This window comes from Lissotriton helveticus, chromosome 10 (assembly GCF_964261635.1).
Source record: "Lissotriton helveticus chromosome 10, aLisHel1.1, whole genome shotgun sequence".
Classification (NCBI taxonomy): Eukaryota; Metazoa; Chordata; class Amphibia; order Caudata; family Salamandridae; genus Lissotriton; species Lissotriton helveticus.
In genome coordinates, this window is record NC_136071.1 from 386478438 (window position 1) to 386491001 (window position 12564).

Here is a 12564-nt window from a genome sequence, read left to right on the forward strand (position 1 = left end):
GGCACAGGGCAAAAATTTCCATAGTATCTCCTATGGGCCATTGAAATCCATTTTCCACTGCTGCAGTATGTCCCCCCCATACAGATATATCTTTATTTGCACCAGACCTTCTCACTCATTCCATTTCGGGATCCAAAGTGTCTTGATTTAGGAGGACGGCCTGCAGAGGGCTACTGGAATTATGTGATTGTGCGGATGTGGTGTTTTTCGCACAATTATAGATTTTCCGCATTTGCCCCATAATCTGTAGATTTCAACACAAATGTTTCTAGCTCAAATTCCCAAATGGTTCAAATGTTACTAAAAATGCAGCAACACCTGTTGCCGCGCAGTAGAAGGCCCTTTGTAAATGTCGACTGGCCTCCTTTCTGTTGCTTATTGCTAATAGTGGGTGTTAAACTGGTACTAACGAGAAGGGGCACAGACAGTAGTGTAACAAATGTAAACAATTTAAAATAATGAAGTACTGCTATCACACAGAATGTGCTGCAATTCGCCGCATAGTTTGCCTTTTCTCGCCACATAATTTACTCCACCCTGCCGCATAATTTGTCCCTTCCATGCTGCTTCATTCCAGTGGCCGCGCATATATTCTTAGGTCACTGGGTCTGTGCCATCATAGTATTATAGAGTTCAAATTGATCATTACAGTACACAATGTCTTTGCAATCAGTCTTGTACTCTGGGTCTGCGGTCTTCTCTCCACACACAGGATTCCAGTCTCTTCATCAGCAGGAGTGCCAGCAAGCTTACCGCCTCACAGAGCTCAGAAAATTTTTGGTATATCCCAGTAATGCCATTATTGGGGCTAACTCTACCACATCGTCTATCATAGTCGACAGTACCACAACCACTTATTGGTAGTATTCTGGCACCACCACACTAGGGGTAAGAAATCCACATATAGGATTCTGCATCTAGCGCAGCGGAAGTGCTCTTTAAGTTTGTTTAGAAATATGGTGTTCGGGGAGCGATAATCGTGCTGGATGTATTTAAAATGAATAAGTCGCAGTCTGCCATTGGGTGACAGTTCTTCAATCTGGCTACGGTATTAGACCCACTCAGTCTGAAAGGTCCCTTCCCAGAACCATCTACCACTGTGCTCTCGCCTTGAGGTTCGGCATGGGGGTTTCAGCTTGGATGGAGGGGTATACCCCTCCTACAGTTTGTCAACAACCATTTCACTGTGGTGCAAGTAGAAATAATGTTTGTATTTTTCACTCTGGGGTTTCTTGTGTGAAAGCCATGCACTCTAGAAACCAACTTGACAGGAATATATCGCCCATTGTATCTAAACCCCATATGTGCAATTGTCGGAGAGTACTTGCATTGCAAGTGAATGAGTGTAACAGGTACTGGTTCATGGCTTGTTATGGGGAATAGCCTATTGGAGAGCTGTCTACTACAAATGTTATCCCATGCTGCTTGCGTATATGCTGCTGTGTTGATCTCCATTCCGTTGCACCCTGGGTTCTGTCCCCATAGCTATGTCATTGGATTCGGATAAGCGCCATGTTCAGTTGGCAGGTGCACCATATATGAGCGAGGATAATGCCAGAAATGCCCAAAGTGCGCTTGGACGCACTTACAGTAGAGTTCAAGGTCAGGGACAGCTAGACCACCCCGTTCATAAGGTGGTAGTCCAGGTCAATGGAAAGTCCAGCTAGCGGGGTAGTGTGTTCAGCATCAGCTGGAATGTTGTGGATTTGTTTCAATTAATCGCAGCTGCCTGAAACTGAGTAGATTTCAGTTTAACAGGGCTGAGGTTCCGCCTGGATCTTTCAAATAAAGTGTGATGTTGTCTGCATATAATGAGATGATTAGGTTGCAAGGCGAGTTCTTTAGCAAGTGCATAGAGTATGGGGGAGAGGGGGCACCCTTGGTGAGTGCTTCGATTAATAGCAAATAGTTCAGGAAGCAGACCACCCATTCTAATCTGGGCAGTTGGTGCAGCATATAGTAGCCATACCTGGCGAATGATGTACCACTCATGACAACCCTGAAATTATGTGATGCCATTCGATCGTATCGACAACTTGGACTATAAAACTGCCTAGGGTCCAGCTGATGTATAAGGGCAAAAGGAGTTCTCTGATTCTCAACGGTTGATCTACCTACCGGGTATAAATCCTGCCTGATCCAGAAGGACCAGCCCAGGCAGGAAAAAGCATCAAGTTCACTAGCTTTTGGCCAGGAATTTTGTGCTTATATTCCAAGAAGGAGGGAGTGAGAAGTGATACAAGGTTTGCTCATCTTCCCAAATGTCGAAAAGGCATGCAGAAATTCCAGAAGCTGGACATTCTGCAGGCTTTGTTTAAAGAGCGCGGCAGTTTGTTTGCCTTTTTAGGTCTCGGCTGGCGAAAGCTGTGCGCATGTGCTGCTCTATTCATACGAGAGTTTTCTTGGAATCAATACAGATTCCAAAGCTCTCAGAGGCGGAGTTGAAGCCCGGCCCATCTTCCTCATTGGCTGGCTTCATCCTGCATGCAAAACGCAGGCTCAGAATTGAAAAGGAGGCTTTTTAGTCCCTCCTTGTCTTCTTTTAGCCCCGCCCACCAGGATTTGATCTCTCACTCGCAGCCTCACACACGCTTCTTCATTAGCTGGGACGCATTATGTTTCAATTTGGTGCCGCTGCACAATGCAACGCTTTGTCCACACTCGCTTTGCTCTGCTGCAACAGACTCATATATATTTAATAACGAGCTGGCGGGTAATGTGAATAATGGAACAACTTCTGTCACTTTCACTCAGCGCCCAAGCCAGGGTATAAATCCTGCCTGATCCAGAAGGACCAGCCCAGGCCGGAAAAAACAGCCAGTTCACCAGTTTTTGGACAGGATTTTTGTGCCTATATTCCAAGAAGGAGGGGGTGAGAAGTGATACAGGGTTTGCTCATCTTCCCAAATGTCTAACCTCTCAAAAAACACAGGTGGTATCCCCTACAGTGCATAGACTCTCTCTCTGTACCCACCCAAGTGGATCACCTCAGGGTGTTAGAAGGACTCTTATCCACTGGGATTCCTTATGGCATGCTTTATCAGAGTCCTGTCCTGTTTTAGTGTATGTAGACAAGCTCTCAACTTGGTGGCCAAGGGAGCTCTTTGGGAATTGGGTGGGATCCTAGTTTTGAAATACTCTAGGGTGTCCTGAGCACTGTTCCCTGTAAGCTGTGCACGCCCCAATGTCACTCCGAGCGCACAGCATCTTCTTTGAAGCGCGCATGCACACAGAATATCCCCTGAGAGACAAGAATTCATGATAATCGCAGTGCCCTGTTGAAGCATGACGGGCACGGCAATTCACCTAAATGCTTTAAAAAAAAAAGCAGACCATTTGCTCCGCAGCTGCGCTCTATTACGAAAAGGCACGCAGAAATTCCAGAAACACGACTAGTGCTTTCAGAATCCCCAATATATATTAATGATTGTGAAAGCACACGTTGTGCTTCTGGACTTTCTGCAGGCTATGTTTAAAGAGCGCTGCAGTTTGTGTGCCTTTTTTGGTCTCGACTGGCGAAAGCAGCGCGCATACGCTGCTCTCGTCATACTAGAGCTTCTTGGAATCAATCCAGATTCCAAAGCTCTCGGAGGCTGAGTTGAAGCCTGGCCCATCTTCCTCACTGGCTGGCTTCATCATGCATGCAAAACGCAGGCTTAGGATTGAAAAGGAGGCTTTTTAGTCCCTCCTTCTTGCCGCCTTGTCTCCTTTTAACCCTGCCCACCGGGATTTGATCTCTCACTCGCGGCCTCACACACGCTCCTTCATTAGTTGGGACGCACTATGTTTCAATTTGGTGCCCCTGCACAATCCAACGCTTTGTCCACTCTCGCTTCGCTCTGGGGCAACAGATTCATACATATTTAATAACGAGTTGGCGGGTAATGTGAATAATCGAACAACTTCCGTCACTTTCACTCAGCGCCCAAGCCAGGGAAGCCTGAAATAGTGTGCTCTATGCAATCTGGTGTCTCACAATACAACTGTACCCAAGAATGCAAAGCAACAGAAGCAGACTCTTCGGTAAACAAGATTAGAAAAGCAATGCATTGGCAAAAGAAGGAAAAACATAAAAAAAATAAGTTTGTGCGATATTGCTCCAGATTGCCAAACTGCCAGTGCTTACGCCGAAAAAGTTGGTTGCTGAACTCAAATAGGGCGCCGATTTAAAGTGGTGAAGATATAACACAAATACTGCTACATTTGTACGAAATTAGCTGAAATTCATTTACTTGTCAAGTTTTGCGTTTCTTTGCTACTTTACCCCCTATTTGTTGCAGTACAATGTACCCAAACTCTGCACTCTAGTCGTCATATAAATCAACAAATGCGTTTAAAATGGCTATGAGGCACAGTAATAACAAAAATACTAAGAATTTGTTTTCATAGCGCTTTACTGCCATTCTTTGGTTTCTATGCACTATAAATATATATTTTTTACTATTCCTGGTTTCATAGTACTCATAAGGTGCCATGGAGCCACTAACGTAGGGTATTGTGTGTGAAAAAATGCTGAAATTGCATTTCCATGGACGAGCGAGGCCTGCTGCTGCTCGGAGGAAGATTGGAGAGCCACTGGCATCTTTCAATCGGATCATCTCGCACGACAGTCCCCCCTCCCCCCCCTCCCCCCGGTCGAGCCGTGGAGCACCAAGGGGCCACAGGCTTCTGCAAGAGGTCCTTAAGGGGTTAGGAAGCATCCATCGGCCAAGCGTTTTTGTAGCGTCGCATTCACTAATTCATTGGTCTCTTGGCGCTAGCGGGGCAGATTGTTGCGTTCAGTTTCAGGGTAATTTCCGATAGAAGGGTAACTGGTATGCGGGTATCAGAGAGGGGGCAGGGAGCTACTTTGTGTTTTTTTTGCTACGGGTGTATCATAGGGGAGGAAGAGTTCTAGACCACCTATTTCCGGTGTAATGCAACAGTGTGGCAGTTGTGGGAATTGTAGCACGCCTTTGTGTGGGTGAGAGGTATTGTGATATTTCCTACCCTGAAATATCACATCACATCCATTACTCCATAGTAGAGAGTTTATTTTATATTGTCAATCTCTCTCTCTCTCTCTCTCTCCCTCTCACAGTGTCTCTCTCTCTCTCTCTGTGTCTCTCCCACTCCACTCTTTCAGATGCTCTCTCTCTCGCTCATTCACTCTCTCGCTCATTCACTCTAGTCCACTCTCTCCCACTCACCTCTTTCACACAATCTCTCTCTCGCTCTCTCGCTCTCTCTCTCTCTCTCCACTCCTTCAGATGCTCTCTCTCTCTCTCTCCACTCTTTCAGATGCTCTCTCTCTCGCTCATTCACTCTAGTCCACTCTCTCCCACTCACCTGTCTTTCACACTCTCTCACTCTTTGCCACTTTCTGACTCCCTCTCTCCCACTCACCCCACTCTCTCTCACACATACCTTCTCACACTCTCTCTTTCTCACTCTCGCCCACTTTGTCTCCCACTCTCCCAGTTACTCTGTCTCACTTTCACACTCTCTCTCTCCAATCCAATCCAATCCAAACAAGCTTTATTCGACATGTAGTCATAAAAGCACATTACAAAAAACATTTTAAATATATATGCATAAAAATGTCGTACATAATTTGCAAAGCTGTTCTGTTGGTAGAAAATTGGCTAAAAATTTCACATCTACCAATGTTAAAACTTATATAAAATTCTTTATCATAAGAACTCAATATGGCCCACTTCATCTCTCCAAATTAAAACCTAATCGGAGTAGACTAGATACATTTAAGTAACAGGGAAATTTTTACAATCCTAGTTCGGAGTACTAGCTGGTAAGTTCGCAAAACATTTCACACAGGCACCGATTTTCGCCTTATTACCCACATCCACCATAGGTATTTTGCAACTGCTATTGAAATTGTTGATAGGGTACTAGTGCGTATGATCCTTTCAGCTTCCACGCTCTTTCTGGTACCTAGTGATTTGCATATAAGACTTAACCAGAACCGTCGAGCGACTGCATAGCCAGGGCAGGCGAAAAGCATGTGTGCGACTGTTTCTTTGTGGGCCACACAAGCAGGACACTTGTTATCGCTTGAGAGCGACCACCTAGAAGTAAAGGATCTTAGGGGCAGTGAACCTGCCCTCAACTGAAAGTACAATTTTCTGTCCAGTGGTTTGGTTTTGTTGGTTGGTCTGGTTGCGTTGGTCTGAGTCTGGGGACCACAGAGAAGAAAGCGACCGGACACTGAACCCAATTCAGGCCGGCAGGCGAGGTTGGCCCGTTCTGTAGAGAAATTAATCCAGCCTCCCAAAGATCGGTGTTGCTCACTCTCTCCCAATGACAAGCAGTCTGTAGGTAACGGGCCAACCTCGCCTGCCGGCCTGAATTGGGTTCAGTGTCCGGTCGCTTTCTTCTCTGTGGTCCCCAGACTCAGACCAACGCGCAAAAATAATGTGAGCCGCTCTGATCCCTGAATGCTCCTGAAGCCTGACACCACGCCCAAAGTCCTGCTCTGCGTTAACTGCAGGTGTGACTACGAATCACGATATACCTACACTACGGCAATCTTTGTGCCTCCGTGCAGAATCTTTTCCCCAGTCCCCGTCCTGAAGAGAACCTTGAACATTGAGGTTCGAAACGCGTCGACAATACCACCCTGTGGCTACAACAAAGGGTGCCGCTAGGATGTAAATCATATTACCATTCTGTACCCTAACCTCGCAACCCTAAAAAACATTATACCACAGGCTTTTGTAGACAGGCAGGCTTGTTTTCGATCTCAATCCTGCCTGTCACTTGGTTTTTTAATTCCTAGGACTGGTGCCCGTTTTTTGTTTATGGACTAATTTTTGGACTGTATATAATTGCAATTCATTTGGACTACTATATATGTTATTGGTTTTTTTTGGTGTGTTAAACCACTTTTGTTTGATTCATTGTTGCAAATTTGTAAATGTGTTCATTTGTAGATACTGTATATATGAACCTTTTGATCTGACAGTGGTTCTGTTTGTGTCTGTTTTTCAAAAAATTTGTTGACAAATGTATAAAAAAGAAAAATAAATTCGTTTGGAATATTAATCCAGTGGTCACATGGTACAGATTGACTGTGTGTCTGGGGAATTGTTTTGCGAATAATCCTGTCCAGCCACTTTGTTCTGTTTTTCCTATTGTTGAGATCCGGGTTGGTCAGATGTAGGATCCGATACCTTTACTGTTTCACAGTCCAGTGGTAAATCGCCATCATGGCACTAAGTACCCTTTCAGGCAGCCACAAGTGTCCTCCAGGCTGCAGCTAGGCCCCGGCTGCCCACACATCCAGAATAAAAAGAGATTAGGGTCTCAACCACGCTGCTGTATAGCTGCCATCTTACTTTCTCTACAGCAACACTTCCTTTGTTTACAAATATCGCCCCAGAGTTTAATTTAAGCAACATTTTCCGTAAAGGCATTACAAATGCTTGATTAATGAATTTTAGTGCAGTGATGTGGACCCCCACACTGAAATGCGTTAGTCTTGGCTGCAACACTGCCACACACAGGAAAATTATTTGAGGAAACATTGGCCCTGAGGCTTAATTTTATTTCAAATGCCACCCTGATGGAGTTTAAAACAGCTGGGGTTGCACCTGATATTTATTATTGACAGTGGTCAGTACGATTCAGGGCGATCAGGTGGGTGTTACATTCTTGCTTTTTCAATGCTTGTTCTTTTACTATGTTTTACCTCATTGTGCTGGAGCCTGGAATGTGTGATGCATGCCTGCATCTTACATCCTTAGTTCCAGATTCTGCCCCAACTGTTATATCTCCCTTTACTTCCTTCCTAACGGATGTGCTGTGCTTCCTCCTATCATACTTGAAATAAAATACTATTTTTATATAAGAGGCTTCTTACTTTTTTACACTGGCGACGAGGGACTCTCATCTACTTTCTGCCACATCTCTTCGAAGCACAGGAGCAGAAATCAAAAGAATCCGCGTTATCAGCCTCAAAAGTCCTTCTGGAGTGAAACGGAGTACTTCCTATTCATTTTCATCCAAGTCCGGTGAAACTACGCTAAGTATTCAGCATTTTAACTATTTTTATACATTTCTTTGCTTTTCCTTCGTGAAAACGGCAGCTGCTTACGTCAACAGATACCGACGCTTAGACCAATCAGCGTCTTCCAGCGTTTGTTGCTCCTGATTGGCTGCTGGGAACCAACCTCTATGACTCATCACGCGTCATCGCGTATGACTGCGCACTGAATCCCAAGCCCTTGCGCTTCACGCAAGCCTGCCGTCTTCGTTGCCATAGCAACTTAATCACCGAGTGAGTGCCACACGAAGGATCATTTCCTTTTCACCGGGCAAGCGCATTTCCATAACTTCGCGCTAACTGAAAGGACAAAGGTACTGTTTTACACGCTCTCTCTTATTGCGTGTGTTATTCCTATATTTATTATTTTGCGCATATTCTTTATTTTGGAGTGCTATTTCGGTGACTCGTTTATGGCTCCAGACTGCTTCTACATTACAATTTAACTATTTTTGTGGAATTGTCTAAGGAAAGCTTCAGTGCAGGCTCATTTTCCTTTCATTAGACTGCCATCTACTGGATATTTTTAATAATTTTTTAGTGTCATTTCTTAACAGTTATTTGGACATTTATTCTCATTCTGCTGCCAACATGCAATTTGATCCACCATCAAAATTTTTACAGTCTAAGGGTGATCCACCCATCCCATGGACAAGATGGAAAGAGGAATTCTTCACATATCTCAAAGCCATGGATGGAGAACGCATGTCTGCGGAAAGAAAGAAAAACATTTTTCTACACTGTCTTGGCTCTGAAGGGCAGTTAGTTTTTAGAACTTTACCACCTGTAAGGTCTGGGGGTGATAGTAATGTTTATGATGAAGCAGTTTCTAGAATTGAAGGGAGGTTCAAGCCTGTCACTAGTGTCGCACTTAATAGGTTTAAGTTTTATACCAGAATCCAAGATGAAAAAGAATGTTTTGATGATTTTCTTACAGCCTTACGTGCGTTGTCTTTACATTGTAATTTTGGCCTTATGACAGACGAAATGATCAGAGATCAGATCATTGTACATGTAAAAAATAAGAAAGTTCAAGAGCAGTTGTGGATTTTGGGTGATCCTAGTTTGGAAATAGCGATCAGTACTGCTAAAGCTCTTGAACAATCTGATAAATGGATAAAAACATTAGATAACGCATCTACTGCTTCCACCTCTTCAACTAGTTCCACTTCTTCTAACGAAGTTAGTGTTGTTAAACCCCAGGAACAAAGAAATGTTGTGCCTTCCAACAAGAATGATGGGAAGACTAGACAATTCTATTGTTTTAGATGTGGAAACCCTGACCACATCGCTTCCTTTCCACAATGTCCAGCTATTTCTAGACAATGCAATAAGTGTGGACGCTCTGGTCATTTTTCCAAAATGTGTAAAACTTCCACAAGACCCTTCCAAGACACAAAGAGGTCTTCTTTTTCCTCATCTAAACGTCCTTCTGGTAATATATCAATGACGATGCATGCAATGATCCAGATATTAAGGAATTTGGTATTGTCATTGCTATACAAGAGTCAATTGACTTATCTCAAGCAGATACTCTTTCCTCTCCTAAAAGTCCTGTTACCGTTTTGGGTAAAGTGCTAGAGCTTATGGTGGACTCCTGTTCTCCTTGGACCATTATCACACATGAGTATTGTATTAAGTCTTTTGGTGATCTAATTGATATTAATTCCTTGTCTAAGCCTGACATACGTGGTTACAATTTTGATAGCTCCAAGATCAACATTATTGGCTTTAAGGAAGTTATGCTTACTATCAAAAATAGTTCTGCTTATGTGAAACTTTACATCGCATGGAAGGGTGTGAATGTTTTAGGGTGGAGGGACCAAGCGAGACTTGGTGTTTCTTTAAATCCTAGACTTAAAGATCCTGTGTTAGTTTTGGCTATATCGGACGGAGACTCCACTGAATCATCTGAATTCACAGAGATTTCTCGTGCCTTTCCTAAAGTGTTTTCTGACAAGTTAGGCAAATTGAATGGATTTAGCCATAAGATTAAAGTCAAACCTAACTCTGTCCCTGTAAAACAGAAGTTAAGGGGAGTGCCTATTAGTATTAGGGACGAACTTAGAGATATGCTTGACACCATGGTGAAAGATGGTATAATTGAGGAAGTGGAATCGTCCGAATGGGTTTCCCCCATTGTTTTAGCCATTAAACCTGATAAAAGTATTAGGCTGTGTGTTGATTTAAGGGCACTCAATAAGAGCTTAGTCACAGACTGTCATCCACTTCCTAATATTAACGAAATGCTTTGCATGTTGGATGGGGCTAGCGTGTTTTCAACATTAGACCTGAGATCTGCGTATCACCAGATCGAACTCACTGAAGACTCCAAACAATTTACTGCTTTCATCACCCCTCATGGGTTATTTCAGTTCAAGAGAATGCCATTCGGTATAGCTTCGGCTGCTTCAGTGTTTCAGAGAGCCATGTACCATATTTTTAAAGACCTGTCATTCGTCAAATGTTTCCAGGACGATATTCTTGTTTTTTCAAAGAATAACAGTGAACATCATACTCATCTTAAAGAAGTCTGTTCCAAGTTAGAGCAGTTTGGCTTGACCATTAAAGCCAGCAAGTGTAAATTTTTCTGTAAATCTGTAGAGTATTTGGGACATACCCTCTCTGGAGATGGGGTGGTACCAAAGAAGAACCTTGTTGACGCAATTATGAATACACCAGCCCCTGATAGTAAAGAGAAGTTACTCTCTTTTGCGGGGTTGTGCGAATATTACAGTAAATTCATTCAAAATTTCACCAACAAGATGGATCCTTTAAGGGAGTTGACTAGAAGCTCAACCAAATTTGTCTGGACTGACAGGCAAGATATTGCTTTCAAGCAAATTAAGAGTGAGATTGTTAATGCCCCTACACTCAAATCTTTCTGTATAAGTAAGAAATGCGTCATCACTGTGGATGCCAGTTTGTATGGCATTGGTGCTGTGTTGAGTCAAACTGCGGGTAAGGATGAGTGGTGCGTAGCCTTTGCTTCCAGAACCTTATCCTCCACTGAAAGGAGATACTCCGTTATTGAAAAGGAGCTACTAGCATGCATTTGGGCTGTAGAACACTTTAGAAACTATGTCTGGGGGAACAGGTTTGTTTTGAGAACGGACCACAAACCGTTAGTAGGAATTCTCTCCCCTGGTGGTGGTTGGAACTCAACTGCCAGGATTGCTCGTTTGTCCTCACGCCTTCAGGAATATGACTTCGAGATCATGTATGTTCCTGGAAAAAGCAATGTAACGGCAGATTTTTTGTCCAGGTTACCATGCAGTATTGATAAGGTTTCCACCATTGACCAGGATGTTGATGTTATTGCTTCCATTGAAGATTGTATATCTAAGGAGTTCTTAACATTATCTGAGGAGGAGTGGTTTAGTGAAATGGCAAAGGATTCTATTTGTCAACAAATCTTTGGCTTTGTGAAAGATGGATGGCCGAATAATAAATCCATTCCTTCTGACTTAGCTTCCTTTTCCCAAGTCGCTTCAGAAATTGAAGAATTTGGTGGGTTTCTGTTCAAGTCTGGCAAGTTAATTCCCCCTGCTTCTTTACAAGAGAAGATTTTGTTGTTAGCTCACCAAGGCCACATAGGTATGTCATCCATGAAGCGCCTGGTTAGGGAAAACTTTTGGTGGCCTGGCATTGACAAAATGGTTGATAGAATGGTAAGGGAATGTTCTCAGTGCATTAGCAGTGACAAAATGCTCCATTTGTCTTCTGCTCCTCTTAAACCTGTGGCTTGGCCCAAATTTCCGTGGCAAAAAGTGGCTTTTGACATCTCAGGCCCTTTTAAACAGTTGCCTTCTAATGCCCGATTTGCGCTTGTTTTGGTTGATTACCATTCGAAATGGCCTGAAGTTAAATTTGTAAATAGTGTTTCCTCTCAGGTTGTTTTATTTTTCTTGAAAGAGACCTTTGCCAGGGAAGGTTTTCCAGAAACCTTTGTTACCGATAACGGTACACAGCTGATTTCCTCTGAGGTTAAACAGTTTCTTGACTGCTGTGGTATTAAACATCATACTGTGTCCTTGTACGAGCCTAGGGAAAATGGTCAGGTGGAACGTTTTAATCGTGTCCTCAAAGATTGTATTTCTGGGATTGGTTCTTCCGATGATTCTTGGTTGGAGGTGGTCAGGAAAAGACTTTGGGTCTACCGTATCACGCCTCATTCTGTCACTGGTGTGAGCCCTTTCAAACTCTTGAAGGGTAGAGAACCCTCTTCTGTCATTTGCCCCTGGTGGGTTAAGAAACTTAACAGGAATGATCCTAAAGTTGATATTGAAAGTGTTGCCAAACGTGTTGAAGATAAACAACAGTGTATGAAACTTGCTTTTGATTCTAAAATGAATGTTAAACCTCATGATTTTGTGGTTGGTGAGTGGGTGAGAGTAAAGAAACCTGGTTTTTTGGTTAAAGGTTTCTCCAAATTCTTTCCTCCAATCAAAGTGGTCAAAATATTTAAAAACTGTGTTGCCACACAAGATGGGAGGGTTTGGAATGTTCGTAGGGTTGCTAAA

General features: G+C 43.3%; 1 protein-coding gene across 2 annotated transcripts in view; it reads left to right on the plus strand.

Annotated features, from left to right (window-relative positions):
- The window catches only part of LOC144784105 (uncharacterized), a 248791-nt gene that overhangs the window by 163254 nt on the left and 72973 nt on the right, over window positions 1-12564 (plus strand). The window lies entirely within an intron of this gene.